Genomic DNA, 18,492 nt, shown 5'->3' with positions numbered 1-18,492 from the left:
CCATCATAAAACAGGAGTTATAGGAATCCAAAATTGCCTTGATAGTCCAAGTGTCTGCAGGAAGCACTTTTAAAATTTGTAATCAGGATTTATTGGTCTTTGTGGCTGAAACTGTCAGTAGAAAATAAAATAATCAGTCCAGAGTGGATTTTTCTTTCATTGGTATTTGACTCCTGTTCCATATATTTTTAAATCACTTCATGTCTTGCCTGCATGCCTAATCCTTTTTTAACTTGGGGGGCTCTGGGTGATGGGAGGTGGGGGAATTCTATCTGGAAGATTTATCTGGGTCCTGCTTCCTGGCTCTGCATCCTTGGCAATGGCAGCAGGTTATGGAGTGTGCTTCCATGACGGCACGCTTTCCTTCCTTTCTGTATACTCCGTGTGTTCAGGAGATGAGCGTGTTTTCACTGGTTGACCATACCTCTGTGTTTTTCCTGTGCATGTCCTTGGCAACACAACCGCTATGGAGGGGTTTTAAGACCTTGAGGACATGGAACAATGCAAGTGACTGATTCCAGGATCTTCTTCCTGAGGCGAGGTGCCTTTGTCCTGTAAATGATGGTGATGCCTTGTTTTGTTTTGTTGGTTTTGTTTTTTTAATGTATGTAACCCTCAGCATATACCTCTGAATTGCATTCTTCTTAAGCCAGTGGGAAAAGGGAACAGTAGAGACTTCTTGTGTCTGCTGTGCTCTTCAGCCCTCACGCTTGCCCTGAGATGGACTTGTCAGTATGTGCAGTTCTCCCATGACAAGCTGCTGTGGAGACCTCACATGCAGGTCTTGATCCCCTGGGTTCCGGATCAGTTGCTTTTCTGGTTCTGAAGATGAAAAGCTTGGGAGCACCTGGGAGCTCTCGGGGCTGCCTCTCTGAGTAGTTAGCCTGTTAGTGTTGCAAGACGGCAGCTGGCGGCTTTGTTTGGCTTTGAGAGGGTGCTTCAGTTCGGCTGGCTGCGTGATCAGTTGGAGAGACACAAGGGCTCTTCCAAACAGCTGCTCAGAAATGAAGACTGGAAGAACCTTTATGACTCCAGGTACAACAGAACCGAGACAAATATGAGGCCAGCTAGCATTTTTCTGAAGTCAACCAATCTTTATGCTAGACCCTCAAGAGATGGAGAAAATGCAGCTTTGCTTGGGTGGCTTGTTCAGTGCTTAGTTGCCCTCACATACAACTAATGATATAGCTGTGTCTGAGGTCAGTCCACATCCTCTGGTTCTAGCTGCTACTTTTTTGCACTATATTAAAAGAAGCTTCAGTGCCCCACAGATGGTTCTTGGGAGGGTACTTAGTTGTTAAATTTCTTGTCATTTTTTTGACAAGGTAAATTGACTAAACTTTTTCCTACTCCTTCCCAATCTTTGAATAATTCCTTAACTTTGCACTTGCTCACTATCACTTTGCAACAGCTCCTTGCTTGTGCAGCTACCATAGGCTCAGGGATATGTCCTGTATTCTTGTTTCTAGAGGTAACACTTGGCTCTGAGCATCTTTTTGGGCTGACCCCAGTTTTCCACTGTTCAGCTCTGCAAATGCCTCGTCCCTTTTCCTGTTTGTGTTTCTGCTAACCTTGGTGGTGCCCAGAAGTTGTGCTTCCAGATCACTGAAAATACAGGGTGCAGTCAGGCCTCATGCTGAATATTGAGCAATCTCATTTGTCCTCTGCCGGTGGCTCAGTTCTGCTACTTGTCAATTAATGTGTTTCCTAATACAGTTAAGACATTCTCCACTGCTATTGTGTGGTGGTAGTATTTTATTCAGAATGTAATATGCTGAAGTCTGTACATCTATGCATTTACCTTTATCAACTAAACATGTAATTTCATCACAGAAGGATGTCAGGTCTGTCAAACAAATCTATTCTTTGTAAAGACGTGGGCTGGAATTAATTGGCATGCAAAGAAATCTGTTTTAAAGAGTTTACCTGAGACTAAAGTACGCTTCTGAAATTCTTTTTGAGTTCAAATTTGAAGTGGAAGTTGATGATCTCTCTTAAGGCTGTATCCTTGCTGTACTCTAAAAGTTAATTTTAAAATAAACCAATGCAGTAAGTTCGCTGATGAAGATTTAAATAATGTCTGCTGACATTATTCAAATCTAAAGTCATGCTGACTTGAGTGAATTCACTGTCAGGCACCTGAAACAGGAATATGGAGTGATTAAACTGTTTTTTTGACAACGTTAGGCTCTGCTGAGGGCACAAGAAGGATGTTTTTATATGGGTTTATTCTGCTTAATTCAGTTCAACTAATTAATTCCAAGCTGAGAAACTGTGAGTTGAAAAAAATAGAAACAAGTAACATATTTCTATCTGTCTTATCTGCAACTAAAAATCAGACACAAAGATGACTAGTTTTGAAGAATGTTAGCCAGAAATAGTTTGTCCAATTTGTTAAATATGGCTATTTTCCTTTTGTTTAATGAATATCTTCTGTAATGGAAAAGCTTTTTGTTAAACTTTCTTATACTATCATCACACTTACCATGCAGGGTGACTTTTAAAAGTACTTTTAAAAATGCCAGTTTTTATCCAGGTCTTAAAATTGAAATTCATTTTTTATCCAAAAGCAGGATGGAAATGACTCTACTAAAATTAGATTAATCCTAATAAGAATGTCAGTTATCACTTCTGAATGCATTAAAATATTTTTTTGAAATTTTCCATGCCTCTTTAGCTATAATTGCTAGTGTAATTCCTTACATAGACATAGTGTGTCCTCAAGGTTGACAGAAATATTTAATGTAATGTTAACACTATGGTAAGTTCTAAATTAGTATGTTGCAGTCATTACAATCATTTCCAACTTTCTCCTTAATAAATTAAAAAAGAAAAAGAAACTCTCAAATGAAAAACAAGATTAAAATACATTTAGATTAGTGTTCACTACCCCGCTTAATCTGACAGAGGGTGGTGGCACCAGTGATAGCCAGATGAGCTCTCCACCAAATTCTGCATCAGCAGTTGGATTTTTTGCATTCCTGCACATGTGCTTTGTGGTGTCCCAACGGCTTCGTCATGCCAGCCCTGAAGGGGCTGCTCGTGACGTTGGCCAGCAGCGCCCTGGGCTGAGGACCTGCCTCTTGAGTACTGGCACCCCAGAGTGCTCCTGGGCGTCTGGAAGCAGTTCAGTATTCCAGCTTCTGCTGGAGTAACTGTGGCCAAAGAGCTTCTCAGCTACTGCTCCTTAGTGCTGTCTATCCAGGACCTAGTGGAATTGGTTATTCCTGGTGTATATTTGACCTTTGTTTGTTTGTTTTGTTTTGCTGAAGACTGTTTGCCAAAAGACTGAGAAATTCTGCAGGGTATGCTGGTTGACCGTGGAAAACAAGGCAGTAGTAGCAAAGCTTGGATCTGTTTGGGGCAAGGGAATTTTCCTGGGCCTGACTTTCAGTCTCTTGCAATCATGCCTAAGGCTTTTCCTGCCTTTGGGACAGGAAGCTGTGGAGGAAGCCATGTGTGCCTGGCAGCTGGAGAACGTGGCTTGCTTCTGTTGGATCTCCGAGGTGTTTCCTTTGGGGTAGTTGTGTTTGGGACCCCCCCCCCCCCTTAAAGGCTTTGCTTGTAGGAACTGCCTGTCAGAGGGCTGAGACCCCTGGAGATGGGGTACCCCTGTGCTCATTTGCTCTCCATGGGGAGGCTGGGGAATGCCGTTCCCATTTGCTGATGACTTCTACACAAATCTGGAGTAATTGGATGCAAATTGGAACTGTTGGAGCTTCCAGTCCTTCAAAAGGGCCTTTCATGAGCTGTGAAAGGGAAAAGAAGGCTGAGGATCTCGAGACGGAGGAGATGGGCAATTCAGGGTGCTGGAACCATCAGAAAAGTGTGATCCGAGGTTTTGTGTGGAGCAGGAGCAGGCCCTTTCTGGGCCCATATTGCAAAGAGCCGAAAAACAAAACTTTGGGTGGTTCTTCAACAGCAGCTTTCGGCACACTTGTTTTTATTCAGGCACAGTAAATACAAGTCCTTTCCCCATGAGTGTCCCGAAACGTTTGTTGCCTTTGTGTACATGTGTGTCAGCACGCAGATGTTGGTAGTAAGGCTGGCTTTTGATCTTTGTTTGCTTTTGGAGTTCCAGTTGCTTTAAGTCCTCGAGATCCTTGTTCAGCATTTCGGGGTATGTTTGAAGCACTCTCGAGGGAGTGTGCAGCAGAGCCTGCCGTTGACCTGCAAGCCACCCGTTTACGCCCATGTCCCTGCAGCATCCTCGGTGCACTTGGGGTTGACGTGGTGGCCAGAGCATGCTGGTCCTTGCAGTGAGGACAGCCCTGGTCCGCCCATGGAAACACGGGTGTGATAACTACCCGGAGCCCCTGGCTAGGGGGGAGGGGTCAGGCAGTCCCAAGACCCACAGTGTGGAGAAGGGGACCATGGCAAGCACGTCCCCCGAAGACAGGATGTCCTCAGGCACTGCTGCGGCAATGGGCAGCGGAGACCTCGGGGAGGGAGGAAGCCGTGGTCACCGCTGCAGTATCTTGTCAGCTTTCTTCCATGCTTTTGGGTGGCGAGTTTAAGGTTTTTGTTTCTGGGACAAAAAAGTAAAATGCTCTCTTTGCAAAGGCTCCGTGGGCTACTGGAAACCACTGGCAAATCGGGGTGGCTGGAAAGTGGTGGTGAGAGGCACTGCAGAGCTGAGCTGGCCGGCCAGCCAGGGGCTCGCAGCGGCTGCTCTCCACCCAGGCCTGCAGGCTAGTTTATTTTTAGGTTTAAAAACAGAACAAACAACAGATTTCAACCCTCTGGGCGTTCAGAAATGGAGGTGTCCAGTAATGGAGGCTATAGCCTGGCCCTCCGCTCGCAGTCTGCAGGGGCTGGAGCTCCTGCCAGCTGTGCACATCTGGCCCATGGAGGGAGAGGAAGAGGCCAATTCAGGTTTTTCTGCACGCTCTTGAAAGAAAAAATGATTCGTTCTTTCCACTTATGCCTCTGGGTCCTGCCTGGTGTTTGCCAGCCATGTTCAGGGCTCTTTGCAGGGAGGTGCTTTAACCTTTTTACTTTTCCCTGTCGACCCTTTCCTGGGCCCTGTGGTCCTTGGTGCTCCTGAAAGAGGCCAGAGCTGGGCACGTGGCTGCCCTGGCCGTGCCGCACGGGGTGGAACGGCTTCCTGGCGTTGTGGATGTCATGGCGCAGCTCTTGGCACTGATGTGGGGCGCATCCCTGCCGATGTCACCTTCGAGAAGCTGTGTCCAGCCCCAGCTGCGGGACTTCCCAAAGTGCTCCGCTTGTTTTAGCTTGTCACCGTCTCCCATCTTGAGTCTTTGCTCTTCCTGCTTGACAGAATATCCTTTCTCCTGACTGATGTACTAACCCACAACGGGCTTCTTTGTGGGTGGTGGGGGATGTCTTCTAGGTTAACTGTGGTGCTGGACCGTGGTTCCCGGGGAAGCGGAAGGGGAATGTTGGCAGGCAGTAACCAGGAGAAAAACTACCCTTCTGGAGTGTGGAGACACACACATTCTCTCTCTCACACCCTTTTTCCTGCCCTCTCCCCTTAAAGCAAATAGCAAAAGGCTCTGCCAAAAAGAGCTGGTGGCTTTTGACTCCTTTGCTATTTGCCTAGCAAGGCAGAGGAAAGGCCAGCCAGCAGGATGAGATTTATGGTCCTACCTACTGTCTGGACTGATACAGCTCTTTTTAATGCAGTAAAACTGTTAAAGCCCTCCTTAGATTGGTCTTGGACATGAGATGACACAAACTGACTGTAATGGTGCCAGGAATCTTGCTCAGCTGTTTTGATTTGATAGAAATAAATCCTCACTTAGGATGAGGCTGAGGCCAGGAAACTCCTTTTGCGTCTGTGGTCACAAATCCTGCCTTAAAGAAAGACAAGCTAGTCTGTAGCCTGGCCTGTTATTGAGGTGGAAGCAAGTACATGGAGCTTCTAATGACATGTCTAGAGTTGATTTTTGTGGTGTTGGCCTTGCTAAAGAAAGGGTTGATCCTGGGCTTGGGTGAGCTTTCTTTAGCTTGTTTTTAAAAATCTATTTTGATGATATGCCCTTTTGTTAGTAAGGGAGGAATTCTTGTTGCAGCAAATTTGGTCTTGCTACCTGTGCCTCTGCAAAGTGAGTGATATGATGCTGAGCTCTTTCAGTCAACCCGTTTTGATCGGAGGAAAGGCAAGGCTTAGTTTAGTTGAAATTTGTACTGCAGTGGCTTTTTTGGGTAAAGGTGCATGGGGCAGAGGGAGGGAATAGTCTGCTCCCTGCTGTGGCTTTTGAAAAGGATCTGGGGTTTCATGATCGGAAAGGCCTGAGTAGTGAATGCTTCCAGGGCTTGGTCTGGCCAGATGGTGCAGTTGCAAGTTTACAGTTTTAGCACCATAGAGAGCCCACAGAAACCAAAGTTCTGGGATGGTAACCTTGTTATTGGTTAAAATAATCCCCAGGGCAACGAAATAAGAGAAGTGATTTCTCTATTTAAACACTATAGAGTTGAGAAGCTATTCATATGTTAACGTAACGGCACTTTCTGTCTGCGGTTTTGGGCACAATAGTCTGCCCTGAATGTACCCTGCTCCACAGTTTTTGCAGAGGAAGGTGCAGAAAACAGCTGTGCAAGCTCCCTCCTGGCATGCCATTCTCCAGGACTCTTCCATTGGAGAAGGGCAGAGGGGACAGAGAAGTACGTGCAATCCCTGAAAGCTTCGAGTCTGCCAGCATGTGTGGCTCATGCGAAATTAATGGACTTTCTTGTTCCTCTCTTGCTTCTCATATTCCCAAAAGGAGGTTGTACATTTTATTAAAGTTCAACTGTATGTGTATCTAGCCTAAAAAATAAAAGCAAGTAAGAGCCAGATCTCTTTCAGCAAGAAGAGGAGTTTAAAAATGACACTGTGGTGTATTGCTGGCTTCTCTCTTGGCCTCTCTTGCTGTGTGAAGTGATGCGTAGTGCTCTGTATATCCCTTAGCTGAGCAACTGGCAGCAGTGCCGGGACAGGTTGTGGGGAGTTCGGTGGGTTCACAGCCTGTTTCTGCTGGCAGCCCCTTGTGCAGGGTCTTTCTCTTTGCTGCAGGTAGTAGACGCACGGTAAATTGGGGCTTTTACATCCAAATGGGACCTCTAAAACATAATGAAGGAACTTGGGCAACACTAGGAAGAGGTTTTAGAGAGGAAAAGGCAGTTTTCTTCCCTACTGAGTGGCTTTTAGGAGGATGACACAAAGTAGAGGCTGGATTTATGCTTTCTTGTGGAACTTCTGACCAGTCTTTGGTGGTCTCTTGCATATTTTCTCTATGTGAGAAAAGAACGGAAAAAACCCTTTTGAGCTCTTAGGAGTCATCTCTAGCTTTTTCTCTTAAACCAATCCAAAACAGCCTGTGTTGTGGGGTCCTGTGTAGCCAAGTGCAGTATAAAGATTATAGGGCTGATTCAGAGGTTAAGAATATTGTGTGACCTGGTTACTTGGGCAGTTATTATATGGCTGTAGTGGACAGTTGTTATGGTTATAGTATGCATGCATTTTGTTATAATGGAGTGGTTAAAAAAGGCTTAATAAGGTATAACGCAGGCTGTAGTCAAGCAAGTTCCCGGTAATGACATGTGGGCTCAGTGAGACAGCGATTTACAGTTGCCTGGGAAGATGTTACTTCCAGTCTTAGCCAAAATTACAAAACTTGTTTTGTCACATCTGGGAGACAAAAGATCAAAAGGACTGCAGAGTTAGTCACCGTGCAGACAGAGCAGGGGAGCGATGGTCATGACGCGGTTCCTGACGAACACGCCAACAGCTACCACCAGAGGGTCTGATGAAACCTGCGGGACCTGTCGGTGCAGCGCAAGAGCATCGAGTAATTGAGATGTGGGTAAAGGGTTTTCTCCTCTTCATGCCTAGTTCCTAATGCTAAGATTAATCTTGCAAACCGCAGCATTGCTTACCCATGTTAAGTCTTTGTTCCAGTTGTCCCAGGGGCCTGCTTGCAAGCATGGTTGGCACACAGGTCACCAAAGCCCAGCCCTTGCTGGGAATCCTGAGAATCTCTCCTCGGAAAAATGAAGGCAGAAGCCCTGACACACCGAGGGTGGTTCCCTGGGTGAGATGGGAAGAAGAGAAGGACAAGACTGCAGCCGTGGTCCTGACGTGCCGCTTCCTGAAAACTCGCTTTAGAAATGAAATCCTGTGCTATGCGTCACAGGCGTCTACACTGCCCTGTGGATGGGCTGGGGCAGAGCCTGGCTGTGACTCCCCTGAGGTTCACTGGACGTGCGCCTGTGTCCTGAGCCCTGCCACGGCTCTGCTGGGAGCTGCTCTGGCTCCCAGGCTGCCACCACAGCCCCCACCAAGGCAGCATCTCGGGAAGTTGTCTAGCTCTCCCACAAGAGTGGTCCCATCAGCTTAAAGCGAGAAGGGGTTTCCTGGGATCCTTGCTGAGGCTGGAGGCCTGTGGCTGCCGCTCTGCAGGTTTAGAAGTAGGTTTGACTTTTGTGTCTCTGCGAGTTGGTGGAAGCTGTCATTAAAAAAAAAAAAAAAAAAAAAAAGTTAGACTGGTAGCACTTCTCCCAAGATAGCCGCGCACTCACGTGTGGTTGGCACGATTGGAAACGGGGAGCTGAGTCATTTGGGAGCCCCTCCTGTACCGCCGGGCATGCAGGAACGATTTGCCGCGGTGTTCCCGGCCGAGGGCTGTGGGCGTTGGGACGTGCCGAGCCACCTCGCTGTGGGCCCCGAAGCGAGGGGCAGCTCGGGCGGCGGGTCCAGGCGCGGAGCCCGCTCCTGCACGAGGGCCTCCGTGCCCCAGCCTCCCGCCGGTGCTGCAGAGCGTAAGGCCCATGAAGGAAACGGATTCCTTTTGCCCGAAGTGACTAACCACAGGCTGTAACTTTATCTCTTTACTTGTTTGTTTTTAGTTCTTAATTTTTCAGACTGAATTTGCAGTGAGCGGGGGGGAAGAGGGGGCTTCAGAAGATTGAATGACTGAATACCGCGCTGGTGTTAGATCTTGGGCCAAGCGAGCGGTGCCTCCCCCCGCGCTGTAGGTGGGGGACGAGGCCGGTGGGGTGGTGGACGTGGACTCCATTCAGGCCACTTCCCCACCAGGCCCTGGGTTTCCTGTGCAGTGGGCCAGCGTGGCATTGTGGAGGGCTGTAATTTGCCTCCTCTCTGTTCTCCCTTGGGATTAATCTGCATTACAATTAGCAGGCCTTGGCTAGGAGGTCTTGCTCTTGGGTTCCTTGGGCATATTAGTGCCGCTGCCATTTTCCCTTCCAAGTGGGCGCGCAGCCGCTGTTGTGTCCCATGCCAAAGTAATTCTTTGCTTTGGAACTGGGAAGCGAAATCTCCTCCGTCTTACTTCTGAGAGGTCAGAGAAGAAGTGGGAACCCCGCTGATCAAACCTTGTTCCCTTTTAACCTGTCTTCCCCCTAGCCCCCATCCTCCAAATGAATGGAGAAAGAACAGGGCTGCAGCCAGAGCACAGGCACAGGCGTTTCTGGTCCTCCCCCAAACCAAAGCAAAATAGAAAAACAAACGGAGCCAGGCGGGGAACCTGATCCGCTTCCGTCGGATCATTTAATGTCTGTAGCATCCAGGGGTTGGGTTTTTGGTTCATGCCGTTTCTGATGAATTCTAGCTTTTGAAATTCCTGGTGGTGAGCAGGGCTTGGCTGGTGGACGTTTTTTCTGGCTGGCCTCCTGCAAGAAGAGCCTTGAATACTTGGAGGGCAGGAAGCCCCCTGGTCCAGGGCGAGCTCTGTGCGTATCGAGTTCTGCGGGGCCGCGTCGGTGGGGCTTGCCGGAGGAGCGGTTCCTCGGCCAGGTGGTTTTGTGGAGCTTTGGGTCTCCGTTGAAAGGGTCTCTCCGTACCGTGCTTTTCACTGCTTTCCTGTTTGCTTGGGTGCTAGTTCGGGGGGTGTCTCTGCTCTCCCATCCTCTGGCGTGAATCCCGCCTGTTTGCCCCGGCTGCCGGGAGCGCTCCGAAGTGCGGCTGTGAGCATACAGCTGTCGACCCCTGTAACAGGACTTGAGAAACCCGGTCGGAGGGTGCGTGGCGGGGGGAGCCCGCCGCAAGCGCAGGGAGAAGGTGAGCGCTTGCTGCTCCGGCGTCTCCTCCGGGCGTTGGCGAGGCCAGCGGAGCCGAGCCCCGCGGGCTGGGGCCCCGCAGCCCGAGCCCGAGCCTCATTGTCTCACTTCTCTCCCCGCTCCTGCGCCAATTAAAGAGCCGTGTTGCCATTCATGGCCCTTATGGTTTTGTTCAGTTGTCCGTCAGCTCTTGTCAAGCGCTGTTCCCTTCCCCTCCCCCATTTAAAAAACAAAACCTCTTACAGACCCCGCTTTGAATCGCATCTTACCTCATGCGCAGCATGGGGGCCCCGCTGGCGGGGGCGCGAGGGGCGGCGCGCCGGGGGCCGCTCCCGCGACGCCTGCGCGGAGCGGCCGCGGGAGCGCCGGGCGCGCCGCCGCGTCGCGGCACCCGCGATTGGGTCACTCGGTCTGGCTGTATTTCTTTAAGGGGAGGTGAGGACAATATTACTTGAGGGAGAAAATATAGCTGTTTTTTTGGCAAAATCCTTCTTGTTCCCGTCGCCGGCAGAGTTGCTTATTGTGCCGGAAAAATAATTAGCTTCCAGGGGCGTGTTTGCACGCACGCGTGTTCCCGTGGGGCAGGGACTGGAAGCCGCTAGCCTGACCCTAGCGAGTGTTCGGTGTCCGTCGCCGCAGGCAGGACGGCCGGGACTTTGCAGCGCACGTGCTGGGCAGGGGGATCGTGGCGGCGGCACGGCCCGCCCGGCGGGGAGCGCTGGTCCCGGGGCTGCCGGCACCGTGCCGCTCGCGGAGCGAGGGCACCTCTCGCGTTCAGGAGTCGGGCAAACGACTGCTGCTGAAACGCGTCTTGCTTGCCGCGGCGCAGGCCAGAAGCGGTGCAGAGGGACGCGCGTGCGCAGTGCTGGTGACCGGCAGCACCTGGGGCAGAGCCGGGGTGGGAACAGGCACCTCCTGCCCCTGCCTCGTCTGCCGGCTCCCTCTGCCCTGCCTTGGAGCCATGTCGGTGTGGGGATCGGGGTTAGGCTAAGGCGCTTGCTTGTGCGGAAAATGAATTTTGCGCCCTGCGCCTGTGTTGGTGCAATCTTTGCGTGAGAGCCTGCAGTCCCCCTGGAACTGGTCTTTAGCAGTTGCTGAGAACGCTGCAGGTGGCAGTAGCAGCCTGTGTGAGTGATCTGGCCCCAATTAAATCTCCTCCAAACTGCCTGAATTATCGGCTTGCTTTTTTTTTTTTTTTTTTTTTTTCCCCCTCACAGAATTCAGACTAATATCATTTGTTTATATGGTTCACAGTGCAACGTCTTTTGGACACTTTAATACATGAGATACTTCATGGTGATGGGAATAAAAAGCCTGTTTTATTTTATTTATTTTTTTAACATCAGAGCCTGGCTCTTGTAGCTTTGCTGTATGCTTTCCTTGTCCGGGGCACGGGGCATTCAAAGGCAGAGTAATCAGCAGTGATCCCATTAAAGAGTGGACAAGTGCATGAGCTCCAAGCCGACGTTCTGGCTCCCCTTTTGCTGTGAGAAGGAAGTGCTGACTGAATGCTTCTTTGCTTGCTTTAGGGTAGCAGCTCGCTGCTTCTGCTGTTCAGGACAGAAGTCTTTAATCTGGCAGGAGATTGTGCTTCAAAGCTTGGAAGAAGTGCTCTGAATGGCCTTGGCACAACACTGGATTTGCTTTGGCTGGGGTTTTCTGCTCTTACACCACCACAAAAATGGATGTTATCTTGTGATATTGATTTGGTGGGCAGTTTAGCCTCTTTTGTAGTCCCTATCACCTTTGTCCAGTTGTTGTTACAGCATAAACCAGGAGCTGTAGAGCAAACTTTGCCTTTGAGGAGAAGTCGGCATGGGAGCAGCCCAAGTGGGCAAGAGAACAAAAGAAAACATTCACCTTTTGTCCAGTCTTTCTTCCCTGCCGCCCGCCTTTGATAGTACTCGGACCTAGTCCTGGTTCTGGGCAGTTGGCAAAGGCAGTCTCCCTCGGCTGTTTTTCCTCTGTCCGGTTTCTGCCATGCAGAGTGATTACGGGGTGTTCGCAGCCCATTGCAGATCTTTTCCAGTGATGGGAGAAACTCGCTGAAAGCCCAGGCAGATGTGCGTACGTTACTTTTCTTTCCAGTCTGACTTTCTTCACTGCTCTGTAACTGGAGAGACATCACTCGTAGCAATTTCACAGAGGCAGGAATGGCTTAACTGTATGTAGTTATAAATAAGCTATTTCAGACAAACGCCTTTGTTTAGGCCAGAGTTGGAAAGCGGCTATAATACATAACAGAAGCTTTGAGACTTCTAAGTAAAGTGTGCACGTGGTCAGTCCTGTTTCAACTACATCTAATCAGCTTCACAGCTTTTCTGGAAATTAAATGAGCGTATCAGATGAACACCCAATTTGCATTAAAAGAGCAACTGTTGAAACAATTATAGCCCAAATGTCCCCCAGCTCGAGCAATGCAGTATAGCCAAGCATGAGTATGGGTGGGACCGAGCGGCTCTGTAGCTGGTGGAAACCCTCCTCCAATGCATCCCAGGCACTGTGGAGCCTGCATCAGAGGTTTCTGTGGTGACCCCGACTATCACTTCTTGTCCACTTTGACCTCTGTGGGCCTCAGTCTGAAGCCACCCGACCTCTGTTGTATGTTTGTGGGTAGTAGATGAGTAGCATTTGGGATGAGGCAGGAGGAGAGGCAGTTGGAAACAGCAAATGGGTATGTTGTTGCCCTGGAGGGGAAGCCAGTGCTTTCTCCTTGGGTTCCCTGTTTGAATTGGCTCTTTAATGTCCATCAGTGGTCAGCTAGCAGTTAACCAGAAGTCTGTGCCATAGATCTCTGTTAGTTGCGCTCTTTGGTCCATCCAGGGCTCTTAGGCTTAGGTGTACTCCGATCAGCATGTACCTTTGCCGCACTCTAATTACTTGAGTAGCTTGGGGAGAAAGCTGTTCCCACAACCACGTCGTGCTGCAGGATTGCTGTGAGTCATCTGGTATGAGCCCGAGCCCTGGCTGGAGGCAGGGCATGGGCTGGAGGGGCTGGGAGTGTAATCCCATCCAGCATTGGCGGCCACTGGCAAGGGCGTAGGTGTTCAGAGGTGTGGCTGGCACCCTGCACAGCCTGCCAGCCGCTCCATGGCTGCTGCAGTTTTCTCAAACTTTGAAGCCTAGATTGCTAAACTGTTTTCTTTAGCATTCTTTATGTTAAGACCACTGGACCCCTATTCTACTTGCTTTATTCTGCTGGTGGTGATCTTGGCGTGAGCACTGCTGGAACCTCATAATCTGAAAGCATTGTGGGAGTTGAAGCAGATAGCTGCACTTGAGTGGGAAAGCCTGCTCAGGAAGGCAGAAAAAACCTGAAGCCTGTGGGAATTGTTCTTTCTGGCTGATGACCTCTGTTAGTTGATCTGGACTTCCTCTGCCATGTCTTCTGATGCAGTAATAATAAAAGAATCTGTACTGAAATCAGAGGGACTACATTGTTTGTTGAAGGATGGCTTTTTTGACAAAGGGCACCTTCTCTAATGGAAACATGCTGGACAAAGGCAGTGGGTGAAGTTTTAATTCATCAGACTGCCTGTTTTTAGGAGAAAGGGGGTTTTCTGGGAGCAGGGGAAACCAGAGCCTTCTCTAAGTTTGAATTTTGCAATGGTAATCTGGATCCTCTTTCTTGCTTCCCATTGTAGAAAGACTATAACATTGTGTGTTTCTATGTTAAAATAGGTTCTGTCTGGTCTTTTATTTGCTTATCAGGTAGAGCAGGGCCTGAAGGAAAACTAGTCTCCCATTTACATTTTTTAAGTGTTTTTCAGAATTATAGTGGCAACTGTGCGACTTCTGAACAAATCTATTGTTGGTATTTATTAGAAGGCTGTTGTCACATCTAGTTGTTGAAATGCAGAAAAATGTCCATCATACTTAATCTGAGGTGGACTGGTTTCTTGTTTGTTTGGTTTGTATTTGAGACTTCTAATCATGCTTTTTTGTGTCTATAGGTGTACTTGGTGAGGATGTGGCTTTTGTTTTGGACTGTGGAGGTGCCCAGAGCAAATTCTAATCACCTCTGGCAGGGCATCCTGCAGCTAGCCCTGCTGGGCTCCTCGTTTCTCAGGAGGATGAAAGATGCAGTGATGTAAGAGAATTGCAGCTGAGGGCAGTAGATAGAGAATTTATTATTGGCAGTAAAGACTGGGAATTGAAATGGAGGGTGTGGAACTGTGATGGGATCGCTTCTGTTTTTCCATGCAGGACAGACAGCTTTATGCCAGGTAAGCAAGATGTTACTGGGCCTTAAGTGGTTAAAGCTGGGTAGAGAGAGTTAAGTTTCGAGGCCCTGAATATGAGGCTTATTGTTGTTAGACCTTTGTCTGAAGTGGTTGGAGAGGTCTCTTGGCATTGCAGAAAAGGACAGCCACCGTCTTTCCTGCGGAGGAATGCACGGGATTTCTGGCTCCTCTTTAAGTGAGGTTTGGAGATGGTCTTTGAACAAAGGCTGACCCAAAGGTGAGGATAGCAAGGGCCGCAACCTCGGCAGTGGTGGGAGCGGCACGTCTAGGTGAGGAAGGGGTCTGCAGCGACGCGGGGCCCCTCCGCCTGCTGCGGAGAGCCTCGCCCGACAAAAGCTATTTGAGCCGCTTTGTCCGGCCTCTTTGCGGAGGGGGAGGGCGGGGGGTTCAAGTGCAGCGCTGGGGGAAGCGCGCTCAGGCTGCCGTGGAGGCTGTGCCGCGCTCGCCGGGCAGCGAGGAGCCAGCATCTGCTCTTTTGTTCCTGGGAGCAGAGCTCTGCGTCTGGAGTGCTGGGTGGTGGCTCACCTCCTGGAAATTCAGCCCCTCTGCTATCTGCTGATCTGGATTACCCTAGCACTTTTCCCCATGTTTAATGTTAAAACCTCTTTCTGGGAATTCTGGGAAGTATTAGGCTTTTGCTTTTTTTTTTTTTTTTTTCCCTTCTTTTTCACCCCTGCAGCTGGTGTTTACTTGACTCTGATTACATTTTAACTTTGGTTTGATAATAAACTCGAATCAGTGATTGGTGCAAAACTTATAAGAGATTACATATATTAGGGAAACATTTACTTAAGTAACTTCTAAGTTCGTCTAAGAAAACGTCTGCTCTTTGCGGGGGTTGCACCGGCTCCTGCGCGCTTGAGCAGAGCTGACTGCAAGTTCAGCCCGAGATGTGGATCTTTAATAGTTCTCGGCTAATGATTTTAGCAGAGCTGTGGCATGCGTCTCCCGTCCGCTGGCCGTCTGATTTGTTCGCTGCCGGCGAGCTCAAGTGCATACCAACTTCTGCTTCCCTCCGAAGGAATGTCCAGGTTAAATATAGCTGCTGGTTTTGGCTGAGTTCATGCTGGCTTTAGACTCCACTTGGTGCTTTTTGCCTCTATCTGTGTATATATTGTGGTAACTTTTGAGTGCTGCGTCCAATCAATTCCAAATTGCTTCTCAAGTGGATTAAACTGACCTGGAATGAAGCATTTTTGGCTCTGAATATGAGTGATACCTGCAGCAATTTAGGGATAGCTATTGTGTTTCTTTATAATTTATATCCAGTCTGGATGTGAATTAGCTTCCAAGTGCGGACAGATCTCGTGGGTGTTGAACTCCTCCCGTGCCTTGGCCGTTCCCAAGAAGACCAAGGTGCTGGCTCGATGCGCCGGGAGGCCTGACTTCGGGTTTGCAAGCTGAGCGTCGCCTCGCCAGCGCGAGCCGACTGGGAGGGCGGCGAGGGCCAGTCCCCGTGCCAAAAGGGGACGGGCGGAGGCGGCCTCGCCGCGCGGCCGCGCTTCCCCCGGCGCGGCGGGTCTTAGCGAAGCGTGCGGGCAGCGTTTTCCCGCTCCCGCGGCGCGAAGGTCTCCCCGAGGCGTTGGGGAAAGGCGGGGAGGGCTCCTAGCCGCCGCCGGAGGGAGCGGGAGACCCCGGGAGCGCGGCGGAGGAGGGGAGGCCGCGCGCGGTGCCCCTCGCCCGTGCTCAGGGGCGACGCGGGGGGCCCGGCCTCGGCGCCGGGCACCACAAAATGGCAGCCGGTGGGGGGGGGCGTCGCCATGGCGACCGGTTTCTGCCTCACTGAGGCGTCGTGTAAATCCCTTCAGAAACGAGAAGGGGCTTTTGTCTTTGGAAGGGCTGAAGGGGCCTCATTAAACCCAAAACGTGGAGAAACGGCCTCAAAGCGTGTCTGGAGGGGGTGCGGGAAAGGGGGGGGAGCCGGGCCGAGTGGAGGGAGCGAAGAGGACGGCCGGCGAAAGCCCTGGAGCGGCCGCTCGCGGCCCCCGCCCCGTTAACGGGGCCGCGATGGCCCCCGCGGGCGACGGCAGCCGCGGCCCCGCGCGCCGGATTGCGCCCCGCGGCACCGGCCGTTCCCGAATCCGCCCGGCGCGGGGACGGAGAGCAGCTGGCGGAGCCGGCCTGGCGCCGGTCCTGGCCTGCCTCCGTGAGGGAGGAGACCGGCTCTCCCAGGCAAAGCATCCTCGTACCCTACTCAAAATCCACGGCAAAGCTGCTCTTCCCGCGCCTGCGGGCCAGCCCCGTCCTCCCTCCATGCGGTCGGCGAGGACGGAGGAAGGAGCTATTTATCAGTGTTATTTCTTCCCCCACGTGGTAACTTTGTCCTTGCTCTCTTCACCTGTGCACGTCGGTGGGGAGAGTTGTCCTGCCTCGCGGGGAGCTGGGGAAAAGCCGAGCGTGGGACCCGGGAGGGAAGGGTGCAGGGAGAGGACGTGTTTCGAGGTCCTCGGAGCCTGACTCTCCTCCCTCGGGCAGGAAAGGACTAGACAGGCTCGGGAGTCTGAGTCGGCATCCTCCTCCTGCTCCTCCTCCTCCTCCTCCTTGCGTGGCTGCTTTCCCTCAAGGGATGCATTCCCAAGGCCCTGTGGTTATGCTAATGATGCCGATGAATATTCAGGAGATTGCTGCAAGCACCGGGTCACCTGCTGAGCGTAGCTCCAGCTTGGGTTGAGTCGTGGGGACATTAACTTGTGTGGGACTGAGGGATGGATTTTCCCATTGTTGGTCGTGGTGGAGATAAACTATCCATGGAAGGAAAAGCTGACAAAGATGGATGTGAGGATACGAGCTAAGTGCGAGCTGGGCTCAGCAAGCCATCTGAACGTATGGAGGGAGCATGTCCTTTCGGCAAAATGGAGAAGGTGGGAAGGGAAGCAAAAACATAATACGCTTAAACGGCAGCTTCAAGCAGTTCAACTCAAGAATGGAGATTCTGTGCATACGATCTCAGCTGCTGCACTTTTTGTTTTATCTCTCAAGCTCTTGCAAGACTGAGAGGACTGGTTGCATGGATAGATATCACCACTGTTGTTCTGAAACGGGAAGCTGCTAAGACAGACTGAGCCATAGGAAGTAAAGGGGCCATAGGAATAACATTGCCAAAAAACTACCTCCCTCCCTTTTATCTGCCTTTCTGCTGAAAGATGATGAGGTGCTGTCAAAGAGGGTGATCAAAAAGGGGTAGTGAAACAACGTTCTGGATTAAACAGCAGAGAGTCAGAGGGACCAGGTGGTATTCATCCAAAGATTGACTGCACTTACCCTTAAGTGGCTGAGCTGCTAACAAGATGTAATCCGTCATTAAAATCAAATGCTATATCAGAGGGTTGGCAGGTAGCCAATATTGTGTTTACCATTAAAGGTATTAGGAATGATCCTGAGAATTATAGACCAATATGCGTTACTTTAGAACCAGGTAAATTATTTGATGAAATTGGCCATGAAGACTAGTTTGCTATGTACACATGGTAGAGTGGGAACCGACTGTCGTAAGTTTTGATGGAGGAAGAGAACTAGTGAGAAGAGCTAACTTTCTGCATGTGAATCTTGGGCTAAAATGCAAATTTTATGAACTGTCTCCTAGGAATCTACCAAAAGTCTGAGGAGATGAGATTTGTCTTAGGACGTGAATTGACTAAAGAAAGGATGGAGAGGTGAAATAGTCAATTGCAGTTGTTATTTAGGATGACTATATCCTTACTGTGTTGATGCCTTTATGACCTGGAGGAAAGAGCAAGCAGCTGTAAAGGCGGAAATTGCAGAAATCAAGGTAGGATTGGGAGACTGAGTGACATGGCAGCAGGTGAAATGTGCAGAAGACAAGAGCAAGGTAATGCACATGCAAAACAACAGTCTTAATCATTCATGCACACAGACCTGAGATTAACTGGTGCTCCCATGGGTGAAGCTGTAAGTTGCTGTTAGGAACAGCTGAAAAACACCTCTTTGAGCAGCTGAGGCCAAAGCAGTGAACGAGATACTAGGTCATTTTGGGAAAGACTTACCTGAAATTGCTGCATTTTGTTCTGATCAACTCATCTCAAAAGGGATATAGAAGAGGTCTGTAGAAGGGCAATGAAAATAATTATACATAGATTAGCAGAAAAAAAAGATTGAGGGCTTTTTTTTCCCTTTTTTAAAAAAGGTGACTAATAATAGCAGGGGACATGAAAGAAGTGAGATCTAAAAGTACGGAGATGGTGAATTGCATGCTCCTATTTACGCTTTC

General features: G+C 49.9%; 1 protein-coding gene across 3 annotated transcripts in view; it reads left to right on the top strand.

Moving 5' to 3' along the window:
• The window catches only part of EFNB1 (ephrin B1), a 73,940-nt gene that overhangs the window by 16,753 nt on the left and 38,695 nt on the right, over positions 1 to 18,492 (top strand). The window contains exon 1 of one of the 3 annotated variants that reach the window (XM_062584769.1): positions 7,787 to 7,808. The exons of the other annotated variants lie outside the window; for them this stretch is intronic. The gene's annotated coding sequence lies outside the window, so the exon portion shown is untranslated. Of the gene's footprint in view, positions 1 to 7,786; positions 7,809 to 18,492 lie in introns of those variants that run through there. 3 annotated transcript variants of the gene reach the window in all.

This window comes from Rhea pennata, chromosome 11 (assembly GCF_028389875.1).
Source record: "Rhea pennata isolate bPtePen1 chromosome 11, bPtePen1.pri, whole genome shotgun sequence".
Lineage (NCBI taxonomy): Eukaryota > Metazoa > Chordata > Aves > Rheiformes > Rheidae > Rhea > Rhea pennata.
The sequence above is the reverse complement of the archived record's forward strand: the minus strand, read 5'-3'. Positions and strand labels throughout refer to the sequence as shown.